Here is a 21,830-nt window from a genome sequence, read left to right as displayed (position 1 = left end):
GGGTTTGCCGACGTACTGCGCCGACGACCTGTAATTTTACGCATCGCTGTCAAAAGACGGAGCGCAAAATAACAGCGTCGTCAAAGACGTGCAGGACACTTCTTGGGACGTAATTTGAGCCGTTTTTCATTGACTTCAATGAAGAACAGCTCCAAATTACGGCCGTAATTGACGCCTCGCAAAACGCGAGTACGAGTAATTACGTCTGAAATGCAGGAGCTGTTTTCTCCTGAAAACAGTTCCGTAATTTCAGCCGTAATTGTCGATATCGTGTGCACATACCCTAAGTTATACCGCACGGTAAACACTGTGAAAAGATAACCCAAAAAACAATTGCACAATTGCTACTTTTTACCACCCCCCCCCCCCCAAAAAAAACTTAATACAATTTTTTCAATACATGATATGTACCCCAGAATGGTGCCATTAAAAAAAACAAAAACTCATCCTGATAAAAACAACCCCTCATGCGTGGACGGAAAATGCGGGAAAAAGTTATGTCTCTTGGAACGCAGTGTTTTAAAAATGAAAAAATCGTAGCATCCTCAATGGATTATATTATAAGAGATCAGCAAATCTTAGGCTACATTCACACGAGCGTGTAAAAACGCGCGTAAATCTGTCCGGTTGCGTTGCGTTTTGCATCAGTGTACTTTGCGTGTGGCTTGTGTTTTTCACGCGCTCGCAAAGAACTTTTTTTTCAATGTAATTGATGCGTAAAACATGGACAGCACAAGGGCGTGCATCCGTGTGCTGCCCGTGGATTTCACGCACCCACTGACTTCAATGGGCGACTAGGTGCGTGAAAACGCAGCAATATAGGACATGCAGTGAGTTTCACGCAACGGACACACGCTGTGTGAATAGCCCCACTGAAATCAATGTGTCCGTGTGCCGTGTGTTTCAACGCACGGCACACGGACGAGAATCACGCTCGTCTGAATGAGCCCTGAGGGTATGTTCACACGGCAGCGTCCGTTACGGCTGTAATTACGGTGCTGTTTTCAGGAGAAAACAGCACCGTAATTTCAGACGTAATGGCAAGTGCAGGCGCTTTTCGCTGCGTCCATTACGGACGTAATTGGAGCTGTTTTTCCATGGAGTTCATGGAGAACGGCTCCATTTACGTCTGAAGAAGTGACAGGCACTTCTTTGACGCGGGCGTCTTTTTTACGCGCCGCCTTTTGACAGCGGCGCGTAAAAAAAATGGCCGTCGGCACAGTACATCGTAAGACCCATTCTAATGAATGGGCAGATGTTTGCCAACGCTTATGAGCCGCATTTTCGGACGTAATTTGGGGCTAAAATGTCCGAATTTACGTCCGTAAATAGTGTGTGTGAACCCAGCCTTAGGCTGCACATGGACATGAGATAACTGTAGGCCCAATGCTCGTTCTGCTGACAGCCGCCCTGCCTGACTCCACCATGAACATTCACTCTCGACTCGGTCATCTTTAACTCAGTAAGGACCTAAGCGACTGGCAGACACCTGTGGCGCCGTTTATATATGGCAATCAGAGCATAACTTGAGAATGTGCACAGGTTACAGCCGCAAAAATTATGATATGATGTGTGATAATTTAGGCCCAGGAGCTTCAAGATTTCCCCATTGATCCCGAAGGATCGGCAGGATAGATTTCTTCTCCTGAGTCATTTCTTGTATGGAGCAATGAGGGAGATTTGTCAAAACTGGTGCAAAGGAAAAGTGGAGCAGTTGCCCATAGCAACCAATTATATTTTGCCTCTCATTTTTCAAAGGCCCTTTGGAAAATGAAAGCTGAGACCTGATTGGTTGCCATGGGCAACTACTCTGGTTTTCCTTTCTACCAGTTTTGATAAATCTCCTTAGCTATGAGATTGTTGGCAGATCCTTGACGATCCTCTGAAGAATGAAGAAGTGAATGCTAATATGATGCAAACACTGAGAAAGTCCAGAATTGAGAAATGTACGACGTCTGCAGTCTGTCTCATACCAGAAGATATTTCCTCCAGTGATGTGTCCGGAGCGTGCACCCCGGGTGATTGACCTGCAGACTTGCCATGTACTCAGCTGCACTAATCCTGATGGAATCGTTTCTAAATATAAAATACAGTGGTATGGGAAATAAAGAGCTATGGGGGAGATTTACTAAGCAGAATGCGCTGCTGCTCAGTGGTTAGCAGTGTTATCTTGCAGCATGGTGGCTCAGTGGTTAGCAGTGTTATCTTGCAGCATGGTGGATCAGTGGTTAGCAGTGTTATCTTCCAGAATGGTGGATCAGTGGTTAGCAGCGTTATCTTGCAGCAGGGTGGATCAGTGGTTATTACTGTTATCTTACAGCATGGTGGATCAGTTGTTAGCACTGTTATCTTGCAGCATGGTGGATCAGTGGTTAGCACTGTTATCTTGCAGCAGGGTGGATTAGTGGTTAGCACTGTTATCTTGCAGCATGGTGGATCAGTGGTTAGCACTGTTATCTTGCAGCATGGTGGATCAGTGGTTAGCACTGTTATCTTGCAGCATGGTGGATCAGTGGTTAGAACTGTTATCTTGCAGCATGGTGGATCAGTGGTTAGCACTGTTATCTTGCAGCATGGTGGATCAGTGGTTAACACTGTTATCTTGCAGCACGGTGGATCAGTGGTTAGCAGTGTTATCTTGCAGCAGGGTGGATCAGTGGTTAGCAGTGTTATCTTGCAGAACGGTGGCTCAGTGGTTAGCACTGTTATCTTGCAGCAGTGTGGATCAGTGGTTAGCACTGTTATCTTGCAGCAGGGTGGATCAGTGGTTAGCACTGTTATCTTGCAGCATGGTGGATCAGTGGTTAGCACTGTTATCTTGCAGCATGGTAGATCATTGGTTAGCACTGTTATCTTGCAACATGGTGGATCAGTGGTTAGCACTGTTATCTTGCAGCATGGTGGATCAGTGGTTAACACTTATCTTGCAGCACGGTGGATCAGTGGTTAGCAGTGTTATCTTGCAGGACGGTGGCTCAGTGGTTAGCACTGTTATCTTGCAGCAGGGTGGATCAGTGATTAGCACTGTTATCTTTCAGGATGGTGGCTCAGTGGTTAGCACTGTTATCTTGCAGCATGATGGCTCAGTGGTTAGCACTGTTATCTTGCAGCAGGGTGGATCAGTGGTTAGCAGTGTTATCTTGCAGTAGGGAGGATCAGTGGTTAGCAGTGTTATCTTGCAGCATGGTGGATCAGTGGTTTGCACTGTTATCTTGCAGCATGATGGCTCAGTGGTTAGCACTGTTATCTTGCAGCATGGTGGCTCAGTTGTTAGCTCTGTTACCTTGCAGCATGGTGGATCAGTGGTTAGCTCTGTTATCTTGCAGCACAGTGGCTCAGTGGTTAGCACTGTTATCTTGCAGCACAGTGGTACAGTGGTTAACACTGTTATCTTGCAGCACAGTGGCTCAGTGGTTAGCTCTGTTATCTTGCAGCATGGTGGCTCAGTGGTTAGCACTGTTATCTTGCAGCATGGTGGCTGAGTGGTTAGCACTGTTATTTTGCAGCATGGTGGCTCAGTGGTTAGCACTGTTATCTTGCAGCATGGTGGATCAGTGGTTAGCACTGTTATCTTGCAGCATGGTGGATCAGTGGTTAGCACTGTTATCTTGCAGCATGGCGGATCAGTGGTTAGCACTGTTATCTTGCAGCATGGTGGATCAGTGGTTAGCACTGTTATCTTGCAGCATGGTGGATCAGTGGTTAACACTGTTATATTGCAGCACGGTGGATCAGTGGTTAGCAGTGTTATCTTGCAGCACGGTTGGCTCATTGGTTAGCACTGTTATCTTGCAGCAGGGTGGCTCAGTGGTTAGCACTATTATCTTGCAGGATGGTGGCTCAGTGGTTAGCACTGTTATCTTGCAGCAGGGTGGATCAGAGGTTAGCACTGTTATCTTGCAGCATGGTGGATCAGTGGTTAGCAGTGTTATCTTGCAGCAGGGAGGATCAGTGGTTAGCACTGTTATCTTGCAGCATGATGGCTCAGTTGTTAGCTCTGTTATCTTGCAGCATGGTGGATCAGTGGTTAGAAGTGTTATCTTGCAGCGTGGTGGCTCAGTGGTTAACACTGTTATCATGCAGCATGGTGGCTCAGTGGTTAGCACTATTATCTTGCAGCAGGGTGGATCAGTGGTTAGCACTGTTATCTTGCAGCACAGTGGCTCAGTGGTTAGCACTGTTATCTTGCAGCAGAGTGGTTCAGTGGTTAGCACTGTTATCTTTCAGCATGGTGGATCAGTGATTAGCTCTGTTGTCTTGCAGCATGGTGGATCAGTGGTTAACACTTTTATCTTGCAGCACGGTGGATCAGTGGTTAGCACTGTTATCTTGCAGCATGGTGGATCAGTGGTTAGCAGTGTTATCTTGCAGGACGGTGGCTCAGTGGTTAGCACTGTTATCTTGCAGCAGGGTGGATCAGTGGTTAGCACTGTTATCTTGCAGGACGGTGGCTCAGTGGTTAACACTGTTATCTTGCAGCAGGGTGGATCAGTGGTTAGCACTGTTATCTTGCAGCATGTCAGTGGTTAGCAGTGTTATCTTGCAGCAGGGAGGATCAGTGGTTAGCAGTGTTATCTTGCAGCAGGGAGCATCAGTGGTTAGCAATGTTATCTTGCAGCATGGTGGATCAGTGGTTAGCACTGTTATCTTGCAGCATGATGGCTCAGTGGTTAGCACTGTTATCTTGCAGCCTGATGACTCAGTTGTTAGCTCTGTTATCTTGCAGCATGGTGGATCAGTGGTTAGAAGTGTTATCTTGCAGCATGGTGGCTCAGTGGTTAACACTGTTATCTTGCAGCATGGTGGCTCAGTGGTTAGCACTATTATCTTGCAGCAGGGTGGATCAGTGGTTAGCACTGTTATCTTGCAGCAGAGTGGTTCAGTGGTTAGCACTGTTATCTTGCAGCACAGTGGCTCAGTGGTTAGCTCTGTTATCTTGCAGCACAGTGGTTCAGTGGTTAGCACTGTTATCTTGCAGCACAGTGGCACAGTGGTTAGCTCTTATCTTGCAGCACGGTGGCTCAGTGGTTAGTTCTGTTATCTTGCAGCAGGGGCGCTCAGTGGTTAGCTCTGTTATCTTGCAGCACAGTGGCTCAGTGGTTAGCTCTGTTATCTTGCAGCATGGTGGATAAGTGGTTAGTAGTGCTATCTTGCAGCACGGTGGCTCAGTGGTTAGCTCTGTTATCTTGCAGCATGGTGGCTCAGTGGTTAGCACTGTTATCTTGCAGCACGGTGGCTTAGTGGTTAGCACTGTTATCTTGCAGCTCAGTGGTTAGATCTGTTATCTTGCAGCATGGAGGCTCAGTGGTTAGCACTATTATCTTGCAGCATGGTAGATCAGTGGTTAGCTGTGCTATCTTGCAACATGGTGGATCAGTGGTTAGCACTCTTATCTTGCAGCATAGTAGATCAGTAGTTAGCTCTGTTATCTTGCAGCATGGTGGCTCAGTGGTTAGATCTGTTATCTTGCAGCACGGAGGATCAGTGGTTAGCACTGTTATCTTGCAGCATGGTGGATCAGTGGTTAGCTGTGCTATCTTGCAACATGGTGGATCAGTGGTTAGCACTCTTATCTTGCAGCACAGTAGATCAGTAGTTAGCTCTGTTATCTTGCAGCATGGTGGCTCAGTGGTTAGATCTGTTATCTTGCAGCACGGAGGATTAGTGGTTAGCACTGTTATCTTGCAGCATGGTGGATCAGTGTTTAGCACTGTTATCTTGCAGCATGGTGGATCAGTGGTTAGCTCTGTTATCTTGCAGCACAGTGGCTCAGTGGTTAGCACTGTTATCTTGCAGCACAGTGGTATAGTGGTTAACAGTGTTATCTTGCAGCATGGTGGCTCAGTGGTTAGCTCTGTTATATTGCAGCATGGTGGCTCAGTGGTTAGCACTGTTATCTTGCAGCACGGTGGCTCAGTGGTTGGCTCTGTTATCTTGCAGCATGGTGGCTCAGTGGTTAGCACTGTTATCTTGCAGCATGATGGCTCAGTGGTTTGCACTGTTATCTTGCAGCTCAGTGGTTAGCTCTGTTATCTTGCAGCACGGAGGCTCAGTGGTTAGCACTGTTATCTTGCAGCACGGTGGCTCAGTGGTTAGCTCTGTTATCTTGCAGCACGGTGGCTTAGTGGTTAGCTCTGTTATCTTGCAGCATGGTGGATCAGTGGTTAGCACTGTTATCTTGCAGCACGGTGGCTCAGTGGTTAGCTCTGTTATCTTGCAGCATGGTTGCTCAGTGGTTAATATTGTTATCTTGCAGCACGGTGGCTCAGTGGTTGGCTCTGTTATCTTGTAGCATGGTGGCTCAGTGGTTAGCACTGTTATCTTGCAGCATGGTGGCTCAGTGGTTAGCACTGTTATCTTGCAGCACCGTGGCTCAGTGGTTAGCACTGTTATCTTGCTGCATGGTGGCTCAGTCGTTAGCACTGTTATCTTGCTGCATGTTGGCTAAGTTGTTAGCACTGTTATCTTGCAGCACGGTGGCTCAGTAGTTAGCACTGTTATCTTGCTGCATGTTGGCTCAGTAGTTAGCACTGTTATCTTGCTGCATGTTGGCTAAGTTGTTAGCACTGTTATCTTGCAGCACAGTGGCTCAGTAGTTAACACTGTTATGTTGCAGCACGGTGGCTCAGTAGTTAGCACCGTTATGTTGCAGCATGGTGGCTCAGTAGTTAACACTGTTATCTTGCAGCACGGTGGCTCAGTAGTTAACACTGTTATCTTACAGCACGGGGGCTCAGTGGTTAGCACTATTATCTTGCAGCATGGTGGATCAGTGGTCAACTCTGTTATCTTGCAGAATGGTAGATCAGGCATAGCTCCCAACCGTCCCGGATCCGGCGGGACAGTCCCGGTTTCTCACCGCTGTCCCGCCGTCCCGGGCAGTCTACAAAATGTCCCGCTGGGCGCTGCAGCTGTATCAAAATATCTGATCGTTTCTGACAGGCGCCCTGCATGCCAGATGACTGCAGCAGCGATCAGCATCAGGAAAAGGCAGGAGTCTTGCGGCGGTGTTCTGACTGGGATCGATGCCGGCCCGGGAGTGGTCCAGTCACCTGACCTGTCATCTGACCTCACCGGTCAGGTGACAGGTCAGGTGACTGGACTGGTCCACTCCCGGCCGGCATCGACACCAGTGAGAACGCAGCTGCAAGACCTCCTGCCTTCTTCTGACGGTGAGTGACGTCAAAGCAGAGCGAAGAGTGGCAGCAATAGGCTACCTCTACCGCTCTCCGCTCTGGCGGCATTGTGACACAAAGTATAAGGGGGTTGTGTGGCACTATGTACAAAGGGGGAGGGGGGTTGTGTGGCACTATGTACAAGGGGGAAAGGTGGTTGTGTGGCACTATGTACAAGGGAGGAGGGGGTTGTATGGCACTATGTACAAAAGGGGGCTGTGTGTGGTCCTATCTATAGAGGGGCTGTGTGTGGAGCTATCTACAGGGGGGCTGTGTGTGGCGCTATGTACAGGGGGGCTGCGTGTGGCGCTATCTACACGGGGCTGTGTGTGGAGCTATCTACATGGGGCTGTGTGTGGAGCTTTCTACGGGGGGCTGCGTGTGACGCTATCTACAGGGGGCTGCGTGTGGCGCTATCTACAGGGGGGCTGTGTGTGGATCTATCTACAGCCGGCTGTGTGTGGAGCTATCTACAGGGGGGCTGTGTGTTGAGCTATCTTCAGGGGGCTGTGTGTGGATCTATCTACAGGGGGTTATGTGTGGAGCTATCTACAGGGGGGCTGTGTGTGACGCTATCTACAGGGGGGCTGTGCGTGGAGCTATCTACAGGGGGCTGTGTGTGGAGCTATCTACAGGGGGGCTGTGTGTGGTGCTATCTACAGGGGGCTGTGTGTGGAGCTATCTACAGGGGGGCTGTGTGTGGAGCTATCTACAGGGGGGCTGTATGTGGAGCTATCTACAGGGGGGCTGTGTGTGGAGCTATCTACAGGGTGCTGTGTTTGGAGCTATCTAAAGGGGGCTGTGTGTTGCGCTATCTGCAGGGGGCTTTGTGTGGAGCTATCTAAAGGGGGGCTGTGTGTGGAGCGATCTACAAGGGGGCTCTGGTGGATGATTTTTCCATTGACCGGTAGCAGAGTTACACAACTGGAAAAAGAAATCCCCATCATGTAACTCTGCTACCTGTCAATTGAAAATTCATTAACCACAGGGTCTCATTCTTCACTTTCATTGTTCTCAGCCTTTTTGTTTGTCCTGCAGCTGCTGTTGCCGTGATGAGCAAATGTTACACCCAAGATAGGAAAAGTAACACAAAGACGATATAACCTGATCCATAATATTGGTGATATCTATAGTTGTTTTTTTGTAAGTCTAGAGATCCGCAGTGAGAATATGATCTTGTTATTTGAAGAAGGGTCTGGCCGTGATTTGATGTGTTTATGCGGGATATTGGTTGTGGTTAGGGGTGTGGCTTTAAAATGCCCTCGTTTCCGAATTCAAAAGTTGGGAGGTATGGATCAGGGGTTAATACTGTTACCTTGTAGTAGTGGTGTTATGGGTTCAAATCCGACCAAGGACAACATTTGCATGGACTTTGTACGTTCTCGTCGGGTTTCCAGTTTCTTCCAAAGCTCCAAATAACATGCTAGTTGGGAATTTAGATTGTGAGCTTTGCTGGGGACAGTGAATGATGATTGCCAGCTCTATACTGCGCTGCGGTATATGTTGGTGATATATAAGCAACAGAAATAAAATCAGGGTAAGGTTTTGTTCACATCTGCGTCATGGTTCCATTCATGGCTTCCGTCAGACCTTTCTGTCAGGGGAACCCATAAATGGAAACCATAGTTTTCAGTTTGCATTAGCATTGATTTCAATGGTAATTCTTCCATTGCTAATGGTTTCCGTTTGTCTCTGTTCCGTAAGGTTTCCGTTTTTTTGCTGGAATTAATAGCGTAGCAACTACGCTATTGATTCCACCGAAAACAATGGAAACCTTTTGGATGAGTGCCAATCAACGATGTCTCGGGCCTTTATACGCTCGTCTGAATGAGCCCTTAGATACGGTTAGCTAATGTCGTATTTGGTTTTCTACTTATGTCACTGTTTGTTTTTACTGTTTGTCGATGTTGCAATGCTATCAACCCGTCCTGGCATTTCGTTGTAATTATCTCTGGGTTAAAAAGATTTCACTAAATAAAGCGTATTTATTTTCATTATGAAAAGCTGTACAATTTTCCAATATAGCGTATTTATCAAGATCTCAGCTTTCTGTCATTCAATAGAAACATGGCATGGGATGAGGGCTGGCCTTAGGGGTGTGCGACCTGTGCCATTGCACAGGGCGCATCTCTCCAGCAGGTGGAAGGGGGCGCTGTGCTGGCTCCCTTCCCCTGCTTATTTCAGAAGCGCCCGCTGCCCGGTGACTCAGCAGCCACCTGTAACCTCCGTGGTCCCTGACCACTAACTCCTTCCATCCAGTCGACGGCCCTTCTCTCCAGAGATGTCTGCACATACGGCCGTCCTGTTCCATAGTGACCACCAGGGTGCGCTCGCGAGCTCAGTCCATACTTAAAGAGGCTCTGTCACCAGATTTTGCAACCCCTATCTGCTATTGCAGCAGATAGGCGCTGCAATGTAGATTACAGTAACGTTTTTATTTTTAAAAAACGAGCATTTTTGGCCAAGTTATGACCATTTTTGTATTTATGCAAATGAGGCTTGCAAAAGTCCAAGTGGGCGTGTTTAAAGTAAAAGTCCAAGTGGGCGTGTATTATGTGCGTACATCGGGGCGTTTTTACTACTTTTACTAGCTGGGCGTTCTGACAAAATGTATCATCCACTTCTCTTCAGAACACCCAGCTTCTGGCAGTGCAGACACACAGCGTGTTCTCGAGAGATCACGCTGTGACGTCACTCACAGGTCCTGCATCGTGTCGGACACATCGGCACCAGAGGCTACAGTTGATTCTGCAGCAGCATCAGCGTTTGCAGGTAAGTAGCTACATCGACTTACCTGCTAACGCCGATGCTGCTGCAGAATCAACTGTAGCCTCTGGTGCCGATGTGGCCGACACGATGCAGGACCTGTGAGTGACGTCACAGCGTGATCTCTCGAGAACACGGCTGTGTCTGCACTGCCAGAAGCTGGGCGTTCTGAAGAGAAGTGGATGATACTTCTCGTCAGAACGCCCAGCTAGTAAAAGTAGTAAACACGCCCCGATGTACGCACATAATACACGCCCAGTTGGACTTTTACTTTAAACACGCCCACTTGGACTTTTGCAAGCCTCATTTGCATAAATACAAAAATGGTCATAACTTGGCCAAAAATGCTCGTTTTTTAAAAATAAAAACGTTACTGTAATCTACATTGCAGCGCCGATCTGCTGCAATAGGAGATAGGGGTTGCAAAATCTGGTGACAGAGCCTCTTTAAAGGACGAGTGTCGCGGAATTTTTTTTTTTTATATCAATTTGCTTTTAGTGTTTTATTAAAAAATGTTTTATTTATTTGTGTGTTTGTGTTTTACTTTTTTTATTTTTTTACTTTTTCTTGTCTATGGGGGCTGCCATTTTTTTTTCCATCTCTGTATGTGTCGATTAACGACACATGCAGACATGGAATACAGCACATACAGCCCCATAGTGAATGCGAACGGGACCCGTTCCATCCACTATGCTGTACGCCGTCTGTGTGGGAACGGCACATGCGCCGCTCCCACACAGTCCAAATTGAAGGTCTTCGGCCGAGCGACGTCCGGCGCCATTTTCTTGTGGAACGGAAGCCGCGGCCGGACAGTAAGATTACTACTTCCGGTCGCGGCTTCCGGACTTGTGTTCTGAAGCAAGCACTTGGAGCGGAGGGAGCAGACGGAGCGGACGGACCGGAGGGAGCTGCGGCGGCAGGAGCAGGTAAGTTATTTCTGTGTATGTTCGTGTTTTAGTGTGTGATTACTACTGTATGTAAACCTACTACACTGTGTGTTAGCTCAAAAAATGGCGACACACCGTGTAGGAGGTTTGATCGTTCAATCCCCTCCTTTCTCCTGGCACTAGCCAGGATAAAGGAGGGGGGATTCTGTGAGCTCACTAGAGCGAGTGTGTATTCTCAAATTTTGCAGCATAAAGCAATGTGGTTGCTTTACCACATGCCAATGCTGCAATTTTGGGAATTGCTCCATCTAGTGACCAGCACTGGGAAATGTTATAAATTAGAATCTAATTTATAATATTTCCTGACTCGTGAAAAAATTAGAACAATGTTTAATCATTTATACACTAACTGTTTAACTAAAAAAAAAAATAATTTTTTCTAGCGACACATTACCTTTAAGAAGCCAGAGCGCACGCATGTGAGAGATTGAGCTGATTGCTCCCAGAGCACCCTGGGCTATAAGAAGGTCCCAGCCCCATCATCCCACGCCTGAGCGTTGTTGTTGTATCCTAAGTTTGTCTTGCAAATGGTCCCCTAGTGTTTCCTGCTCCCAGTGTTCCCTGTTCCTGTATCTAGTGCTTTGCTGAGCTGTAGTGGTGCTGTGCTGTATACCACGCCTGTCCTGCTACTCCACACCTGACGTCTACCTGCTGCCTAGTCCCAGCCAAGCCTGCCTTGCTACTATGTGAGCTGCGACAGGTACCCTATATGAACTATATACTCTGACCTGCGCCCTGTTGGCCAGCTGCCATACCGCCAAGGTAGTACGGCCTAGTGGGTCCACGAACCCTATTTTTACACCGCCATTCCGCACGGGCACTTCTTCACTCAGTGGCGTCACTACTGCTGTCACTACTACTAGAGGCGACACCGGACGGGGGTTCCGTTTCAGGATTTGCCCCTGATGTCACTGCCCATATATGGACAGAGACATTAAGCGTAGCGCTCCAGGAGCGGAATCCCCGGCCACACGGAGATTCCGCTCTTTCAGGGAGCTACAGTGGCGCTAGCTACAGGAAGGGGGGTGCTATCTACAAGTGGGCAGTGTGGCACTACCTACAAGTGGGCTGTCTTTCACTACCTACAAGGGGGCTGTGTTGCACTACCTACAAGGGGGCTGTGTGGCACTACCAATAAGGGGCGGTGTGGCACTACCTACAGGGGGATATGTGGCACTACCTACAGGGGGCTATGTGGCACTACCCACAAGGGGCTGTGTGGCACTATCTACAGGGGGAATCTGTGAGTGGCGAGCTGATGATCATTTCACTGTGAGTGGGGGGCTGATGGTCATTTTACTGTGAGTGGCGGGCTGAGGTTTATTTTTCTGTTAATGGGGGGCTGATAGTCTTCAAGTGGTTTCCACCTCTGAGCTCCAATTGAAATTAATAGGAGGCAGAAAATACCTGCGTTGCTCGTATGGAGTGCTTTTTTGCCTGCGTCTTTCGCATTAGCTTCAACGGCTTAAAAGAAACACAAAAAAAAAGGTCAAATAACGCTGTGAATTCAAAATCTGCTTCCCGATTAGCTGTTTTGAAGGGGTAGCTGTGCTGCTTCCTCGTCATTACGGTGACTTCTCATACTGTGAATCTCCGACACACTTGTAGTGGCGGTTCACAGTATGAGGGCGGATTTACACGAACGTGATATACGTCCGTTCAACATGCGTGATTTTCACGCGCCTCGCACGGACCTATATTAGTCTATGGGGCCGTGCAGACAGTACGTGATTTTTACGCAGCGGGTGTCCGCTGCGTAAAACTCACGACATGTCCTATATTTCTGCGCTGTTCGCGCATCACGCACCCATTGAAGTCAATGGGTGCGTGAAAATCACGCGCACCACACGGAAGCACTTCCGTGGGACGCGCGTGATTCGCGCAACAGCAGTAAAAAGTATGATTGAAAACAGAAAAGCACCACATGCTTTTCTGTTTATAAACATACAGAGTGTCATAATGATGGCGGCTGCGCGAAAATTACGCAGCCGCACATCATATGGTGATGACACACGGAGCTGTTAAGTGCCTTTCGCGCGGGTAAAACGCTGCATTTTTTACGTGCGCAAAACACACACGCTCATGTAAATCCGCCCTTACAGCCTTCTCCCACATTCCCATGCACGCGTCTTCAACCAGTTAACACCCAAAATACTGTTTTGTGCATTTATTTACATCATATATTTACTGTAATCTGGGCCACTTTGCTAGCGAGTGGGGGGGTCCATCCAATATCCAGAACTCAGGAAGGATCCCAAAAACATGAATCTCTTCTGAGGAGTTTTCCAGTAATTACAAGCTCCTTTCTGTGAAAACACAGCCAAAAACGTTAATGGTATGTTCACACGTGCACGTCCGTTACGGCTGAAATTATGGAGCTGTTTTCAGGAGAAAACAGCTACTGAATTTCAGACGTAATTGCTCGTACTCGCGTTTTTCGAGGCGGCAATTACGGACGTAATTGGAGCTGTTTTTCAATGGAGCCAATGAAAAACAGCTCCAATTACGTCTCAAGAAGTGACATGCACTTCTTTGACGCGGGCGTCTTTTTACGCGCCGTCTTTTGACAGCGGCACGTAAAAAAAAGCCCGTGTGCACAGAACATCGTAAGACCCATTGCTTTCAATGGGCAGATGTTTGCCGGCGCTTTGGAGCCGTATTTTCGGACGTAATTCGAGCCGTAAAACGCCCAAATTACGTCCGTAAATAGGGCGTGTGAACACACCCTAATAATTGACTATGGATTTCAGACAGTCATTTACACACAAATTCATTTTTAGAAAGTAAATATAACATAGTTATAAAAGTATATACGTGATCTACTATATGACTGGAAATCCCATTCTGAATCTTAAAATGTGAATCATATGTAAATACGACCGCATCACAAACATTATTCTTATATGCGACATATACCCGAGCTACAAGCAATACGTGGTTAGGACTCTCAACGGAGAAGTGGATCTTTGTACTGCAATCGGTTTGGCGCTGGCTAAACTGAGGTACGGAGTCCCAGGAATCTCCTCGTTCTTTACGCTCGAACCTCTGCAACGAGGTATGGACTTTCCCGGTCGGATTCCGAGCTCACTGTTCCCAGAGTAGTAATGAAAACAGACACGGCTAGTAATAAGGAAATGTACCGTAAAGAGAACCTTTCACCTGCCCATACATGTGGTACTGCACAAACCCTGGGGCACTTTACATTCTTTTTCTACCCTGCTCCGTTATTTAGATATCGGTGATGTTATATTTGGCGCCCGATATTTAAATAACCTCCTGAACTGTCAATGGGGTGTGTAATGGCAAGGGGGCGTGTAACATCGCTGTGACACTGTCCAATCAGCTACGGACAGTATCACAGCAAGAGCTGGAGAGAGGAGAGCGTGTGTACAGCTGCATCGGTCAAAAAATAAAAAAAGTTATGGCTCTTAAAATATGGCGACACAAAAGCAAATGGCCTAACAGGCATTTGCTGAAGACAGACCTGGGGGCGTTTGTTAGGCCCCCCGCTGCCATGGAAACCCGAAGGCGCCCCGCGATTTCTTTGTCAAACACATTAGATGTCGCTGTCGCTATTGACAGTGGCATTTAATGGGTTAAACTTCCGGAATCGGAGCGCACTTCGATTGTGGCAGGAGACAGTTTGTGTATAACAGCCGTGCTCCTGCCGCTGTTTGCGTGGGTACACTGGCAGTACCCGTGCCATCACAGGACGGATATATCCGTCCTCCTGCGCGAAGTAGCAGCTGCAGAGGACGGACATGGAAAACAAAAGGATACAACGTAAGCAGACAAAACGTAAGCACATACTACACTATTAGGGCATCCGTCCTGACCACAGAAATCAATGTACACGCTGTGGTACACGTTTTGGACTGTTTTCTCAACGTACATGTCAGTCGTACAGTAAAAACTAGATGTGAACTTAGCCTAAGACATATAGACATCATTACAGGAGATGAACAATGTGCTGTCTGGACTGATTGGCTTTCCAGGTTATCTGTTGACCAGAGCCAGTTTTATAAAAAAAAAATAATAGGGCCGTGGTCTACAAGTAAAGAAGCCCCCCCTGATCACCAGATACTCGTGTAGTCATGCACTTTTTACCCAAATAGTTATTCAACAATACTGCTATAGGGTATGTGCACACGCTAACTGGCTGACGTATTGGAGCCGTATTTTCAGACGTAAAACGAGGCATAATACGCCTCGTTTACGCCTGAAAATAGGTCGTGTGAACCCAGCCATATATGCCAAATAATACTTCTGTACAATGACTTAAAAATACTGCCATTCAATGTACAAATAATACCGCCATACAGTAACTATGTAGTAATTGTAGTATAGAAGGAAAAGGGAAATGGGAGGAAACCTCCAGCTCACCGATCTGACACTCCTGTGTTGGTAATCGCCCGGGTCAGCCGCGACGGCACACGGCAGCAATAGCAGAAAAAAACAGAAATGATCCAGCGATAATGATATCAAAAATGGGAAATGTCTCGATACAGCCATGACTAAGAGCACAGCCTAAGTGCTTGAAACGCGTAGGCTAATCTATTGCCGCATCACCACCTTGGTTTTTCCTCCTGATGTTCCATTCCAAGCTCTGACAGCTTGCATCTCAATAAAGCGGAAACCTAGTTTTTTCCCATTTTTGATATCATTATCGCTGGATCATTTCTGTTTTTTTATGTAGTAATTGGTTATTGGTAAAGTCCCTTGTGGCCCAGGGTAGTAAAGGGGCTAATAGTAAAGCCTCTAGTGGTCTAGGATAGTAAAGGGTTTAATTGTAGAGTCCCTTGACGTAACTGTACGCCATCTTGTGTGAGGAGAAGTATGGAGCGGGCTCACGGACTGAGCCAGCTCTGTACGCTGCGGATGTCAGCTGTTTATTAGAAAGACGGGGGCCCTCTAATATTCTATTGCCCCCCCTGCAACTAAATTGCGAGGTGGCGGTGGTTGTCAATATGTCTGCTATGTTTCTACTCTCATTGTTAGGAGAGTGTATTGCAGTTTATGGTACTAGCGATCTAACAATCTCTTGTTCAAGTCCCGTAGGGGACCTAAAAAAAAAAAAAAAATGTGATAACGTTTTTACACTAAAAAAACAAATGTTAAACGTAAAAAACAAAAACGTTTTCACTTTTTTTAAAATAAACTAATAAAAAAAAACAAATACATAAATATAATTGGTATCGTCGTCATATGTCTAGTTTGATGGAAAAATAGTCAGAAACATCTTCAGTGCCTCAAAAATACATCTCTAGAAATACAGTAAATAGGAGAAAGGAAGGGGGTGAGGCTTCAGCCAGGAGTTATCCTTAGGGTGGCCCATCAATGTTTGCCTGGTGGGGGTCCAACCCCTGGGAAGCCTACCGATCAGCATAATGGAGGGGCCACGGCCTGAGAGTGTTATAAAAGACTAGAATTATATATCCACCTGGGAGAAGTTTTTTTGCAACAGATGGTTGGGCCACAGGTTGGAGACACCTTCTCATGGCAATTAAGTTTCCCAACCAGTCTATAATCATAGTGGCATCCAGGTTATAGCATGACCACTGGGCACTTGCCAAGGCGTCTACACCAAGGCCTCTACCAACCTGACCACCTCATTCAGAGGCCACCGTAAACTTTCTCTCCAGTGGCTTGTCACCAACTCCAACTAGCCTCATGACACTGGTTGTGGGATTATTCTGCCACTGTATGATGGTATTATTGGCCACAATATAGCACTGGTATGTACATTGTATTGCAGTATTATTTTAACCCTGTGTGATGGTACTATATATACACAATATTGCAGTATTATATGGACTCTATGGGATGGTACTATATAGACAATATGGCAGTTTTATATGGACTCGATGGTTCTATATAGACTTAAAAAGGCAGTGTTATTGACTCTGTGTAGTGGTACTATATAGACACAATATGACAGTATTATATGGACTCTGTGTGGTGTTACTAAATAGACACAATATCGCAGTATTATATGGACTCTGTGTGGTGGTACTATATATTCTCAATATGGCAGTATTATATGGACTTTGTGTGATGGTAATATATAGACACAATACGGCAGTATTATATGGTTCTGTGTGGTGGTACTATATAGATGCAATATGGCAGTATTATATGGACTCTGTGATGGTACTATATAGACTCAATATGACAGTATTCCATAGACTCTGGTGGGACTATATAAACACAATATGGCAGTATTATATGGACTCTGGTGGGACTAAATAAACACAATATGGCAGTATTATATGGACTCTGTGTGGTGGTACTATATCGACTCAATATGGCAGTATTATGTGGACTCTGTGTGGTGGGACTATATAGACACAATATGGCAGTATTATATGGACTTTGAGTTGTGGTACTATATAGACACAATGCCACAGTATTATATGGACTCTGTGTGGTGGTACTATATAGACACAATATGGTAATATTATACAGACTTTGAGTCATGGTACTATATAGACACAATATCGTCGTATTATATGGACGCTGGTGGTACTATATAGACACAATATGGTAATATACAGACTTTGAGTCATGGTATTACATAGGCACAATATTACAGTATTATATGAACTCTGTTTGGTGGTACTATATAGACTCAATATGGCATTATTCTGTGGACTCTGTGGTGGGACTATATAGACACAATATGGCAGTATTATATGGACTCTGTGGTGGTACTATATAGACTCAATATTGCAGTATTATGTGGACTCTGTGGTGGGACTATATAGACACAATATGGCAGTATTATATGGACTTTGAGTTGTGGTACTATATAGACACAATATGGCAGTATTATATGGACTCTGTGTGGTGGGACTATATAGACACAATATGGCAGTATTATATAGACTGTGTGGTGGTACTATATAGACACAATATGGTAATATTATACAGACTTTGAGTCATGGTACTACATAGGCACAATATTACAGTATTATATGAACTCTGTTTGGTGGTACTATATAGACAATATGGCAGTATTATATGGACGCTGGTGGTACTATATAGACACAATACGGTAATATTATACAGACTTTGAGTCATGGTACTACATAGGCACAATATTACAGTATTATATGAACTCTGTTTGGTGGTACTATATAGACAATATGGCAGTATTATATGGACTCTGTGTGGTGGTACTATATAGACACAATATGGCAGTATTATATGGTTCTGTGTGGTGGTACTATATAGACACAATATGGCAGTATTATATGTACTCTGTGTGGTTGTACTATATAGACTCAATATGGCAGTATTATATGGACTCTGTGTTGTTGTACTACATAGAAACAATACGGCAGTATTATATGGTTCTGTGTGGTGGAACTATATAGACACAATATTGCGGTATTATATGGACTCCCTGTGGTGGGATTATATAGACACAATATGGCAGTATTATATGGACTCTGTGTCGTGGGACTATATAGACACAATATGGCAGTATTATATGGACTCTGTGTGGTGGGATTATATAGACACAATATGGCAGTATTATATGGACTCTGTGTCGTGGGACTATATAGACACAATATGGCAGTATTATATGGACTCTGTGTGGTGGGATTATATAGACACAATATGGCAGTATTATATGGTTCTGTGTGGTGGAACTATATAGACACAATATTGCGGTATTATATGGACTCCCTGTGGTGGGATTATATAGACACAATATGGCAGTATTATATGGACTCTGTGTCGTGGGACTATATAGACACAATATGGCAGTATTATATGGACTCTGTGTGGTGGGATTATATAGACACAATATGGCAGTATTATATGGACTCTGTGTCGTGGGACTATATAGACACAATATGGCAGTATTATATGGACTCTGTGTGGTGGGATTATATAGACACAATATGGCAGTATTATATGGTTCTGTGTGGTGGAACTATATAGACACAATATTGCGGTATTATATAGACTCTGTGTGGTGGGACTATATAGACACAGTATGGCAGTATTATATAGACTCTGTGTGGTGGTACTATATAGACACAATATGGTAATATTATACAGACTTTGAGTTGTGGAACTACCGTATATAGGCACAATATCGCAGTATTACATGGACTCTGTGGTCGTGGGACTATATAGTATTATCTTGGTGTTTTTAGCATTACTTTCTATATTCTTACTGGGGGCCCCCTACACAGATGGTGCCGATCAGCATCTTCAAATTTTAGACCGACTTTGGTGGCAGATTATTTTTGTGGTGATGACAATGTGTAGGACCAATATAGTAGGGACTAATATTAATAAGGACTTACTCTATACCCCCTGTGGTGTATAATGATTGTTTATAACATAAAGAAGGTTCAGTTTTTGTCAGTTAGGTAAATCACACGTATCGGACTTTGTGATATAGGTTCACCTATATTATGATCCATCTCAGAAGGTTTATAGAAACGGATATTGGATGAGGATTGTATCAGTGACCATCATAAGTATGGATTTTCCTTAGAAGGGACTTTCCAGAAATCACAGCCCCCCTCCCCCTGTCGCTGTTCCTGGAATTACTGAAGCTCGCAAGGGGAAAGCAGATGCTTGAGAGACAAAATATTTATATAGAACCCAAATCCGGCCATTGTCAGGAACTCGCCAGCTGTGCATCTGGGGGGCATCTGGGGGCTTACAGGCAGGGCAACAGCAGCCCAACATGTAATGCCCGCAGTGCACCATCTGTGCACTATTAGTATTATTTATAGTATGATGTATACAGCCCTGTTCTTCTTGCTGCTGATGTAATATAATAATATCATGTGATAGACTGAGTGACTCATGAGAGTGCGGGGACTGGGCACAATCTGTAGCGAGAATGCCACGCAGTTTATACATAATACCGTGATATATTGCTATTAAATTGTTATAACATAACTAATTTTTTTGAACCCCCCCCCTTGAGAAAATCTTCTATATGCCCCAGCTAAAAGAAATAGGACATGGTTATAGTTGAATAGTATGGCGGCTCACCCCCACCATTCACTCTAGTAGGAGACAGGACACTTTTATCCTGCTGGATGTCGGGGCCACGTACAGGCTGTCGCAGGCCTGGCACAGGCAGTTCGATGCAGTGACATCATCACGCTGCCTGCACCAAGCGGGCTGCATCGGATATGAGCCATTCTGCTTGACATAGGAATGGGATTAGGTGAGTATTAGGTTTTATTATTTTTGGAGGCACAAAGATGGGCAATATTATTGTGTGTGGGACACAAGGAGGGGCACAAAAGGAAATAGTTACTGGAGTACTTTTGCTAGGGGGCAAAAGTCGGGTTTTATTACTTTGGGGGCATAGAGGGGCATTATAACAATGTGGGGAGCACAAATGTGGTATTATTACTTTGTGGTGGCACTTAGTTTCTGGGGAGCACAAGAGGTTATTAATACTTTAGGGGGCACATAAGGGGGATTATTACCATAAGGGGGCATAAAGGTGGGGAAGTATTACTTTGTGAAAGGCACAAGTGGGTATCATTACTGTGTGGGGGCACAAAGGAGGGCACTATTACTGTGGGGCACAAAGGGGACAAAATTATTGTGTGGGGCCCAAAGGTGGACACTATTAATGTAGGGGGCACTGAGAGGGGCATTGGGGTTAGCAGCAGGATAGGGAGTAAAGTCAGGGCTGGGTGAAGTCATCATGGCGGTCTGGGTCGGATGGCAAATTTGTTGCAGAAACTTCTGCAACAAAAAATGGGAATGGGTTAGTTTCTGCAGCGGGTGCAGGGTTTTTGAAAACCCCAAAAGGCCAGTCTCCGAAATTTCTCCAACAAATCTGCCGCATGTGAATGTACACTTAAAGAGGCTCTGTCACCACATTATAAGTGGCCTATCTTCACATAATGTGATCGGCACTGTAATGTAGATTACAGCAGTGTTTTTTATTTAGAAAAACGATAATTTTTGACGGCGTTATGACCTATATTAGCTTTATGCTAATGAGTTTCTTAATGGACAACTGGGTGTGTTTTACTATATGACCAAGTGGGTGTTGTGGAGAGAAGTGTATGACGCTGACCAATCAGTGACCAATCAGCGTCATACACTTCTCCCCATTCATTTACACAACACATAGTGATCTAGCTAGATCACTATGTGCAGCCACATACACACACATTAACGTTACTCAAGTGTCCTGACAGTGAATAGACATCACCACCAGCCAGGACGTGATGTCTATTCAGAATCCTGACACCTCGGTAACGTATGTTACGGTATGCGGTAACGCATAAAGCTAAAATAGGTCATAACGCTGTCAAAAATGATCGTTTTGTTAAAATAAAAAACACTGCTGTAATCTACATTACAGCGCCGATCACATTATGTAGAAGATAGGCCACTTATAATGTGGTGACAGAGCCTCTTTAAAGAGGTTTTCTTGGATTTGGGAATCTAAGGAGATTTCCGCAAGAATCATAAAATTGCTCGTGAATCAGTAATCCAGGAGTTAGAGCAGCAGCCACAGTCCCGTCATTGTGTTTTATTTATTTACCAAGGTAAATAATTTGGGAAATGAAAGCAGCAATCTAATTGGTTGCTATGGGCAACTGCTTTATTTTTTCTTTGCAGCAGTTTTGATAACGCCCATAACGATCAGGCTTCTCATTTACTTGCATATGGTCATCTTTGGGTGGAGGTCCAGGACTTGTTTGTACCGCGCGGGTGAGTAGGGTGAGGCTATAGCAGAAATGTTTACATGCAGAATGAATATGTTCTTTATCTGTCTTCGTCAACCATCTCAGTGCGGCCCCTTTGGCCACGGTCCCCAAGGTCAGCATTCGAAGACCACGCTAAATCACAGGCTACATGACAAGGTTGGACCTTGTCCTCAGCTTTCCTTCCGGATAACCATGCAAGGGGCGCCGCTGGTCATTTGTTTATAATTCCT

The 21,830-nt window shown here is 45.4% G+C and overlaps 1 long non-coding RNA gene across 2 annotated transcripts in view; it reads left to right on the top strand.

Annotated features, from left to right (window-relative positions):
* The window catches only part of LOC142663701 (uncharacterized), a 40,396-nt gene that overhangs the window by 975 nt on the left and 17,591 nt on the right, over positions 1-21,830 (top strand). The window lies entirely within an intron of this gene.

The sequence above is a fragment of the Rhinoderma darwinii genome, chromosome 1, assembly GCF_050947455.1.
Source record: "Rhinoderma darwinii isolate aRhiDar2 chromosome 1, aRhiDar2.hap1, whole genome shotgun sequence".
NCBI lineage: Eukaryota > Metazoa > Chordata > Amphibia > Anura > Rhinodermatidae > Rhinoderma > Rhinoderma darwinii.
The sequence above is the reverse complement of the archived record's forward strand: the minus strand, read 5'-3'. Positions and strand labels throughout refer to the sequence as shown.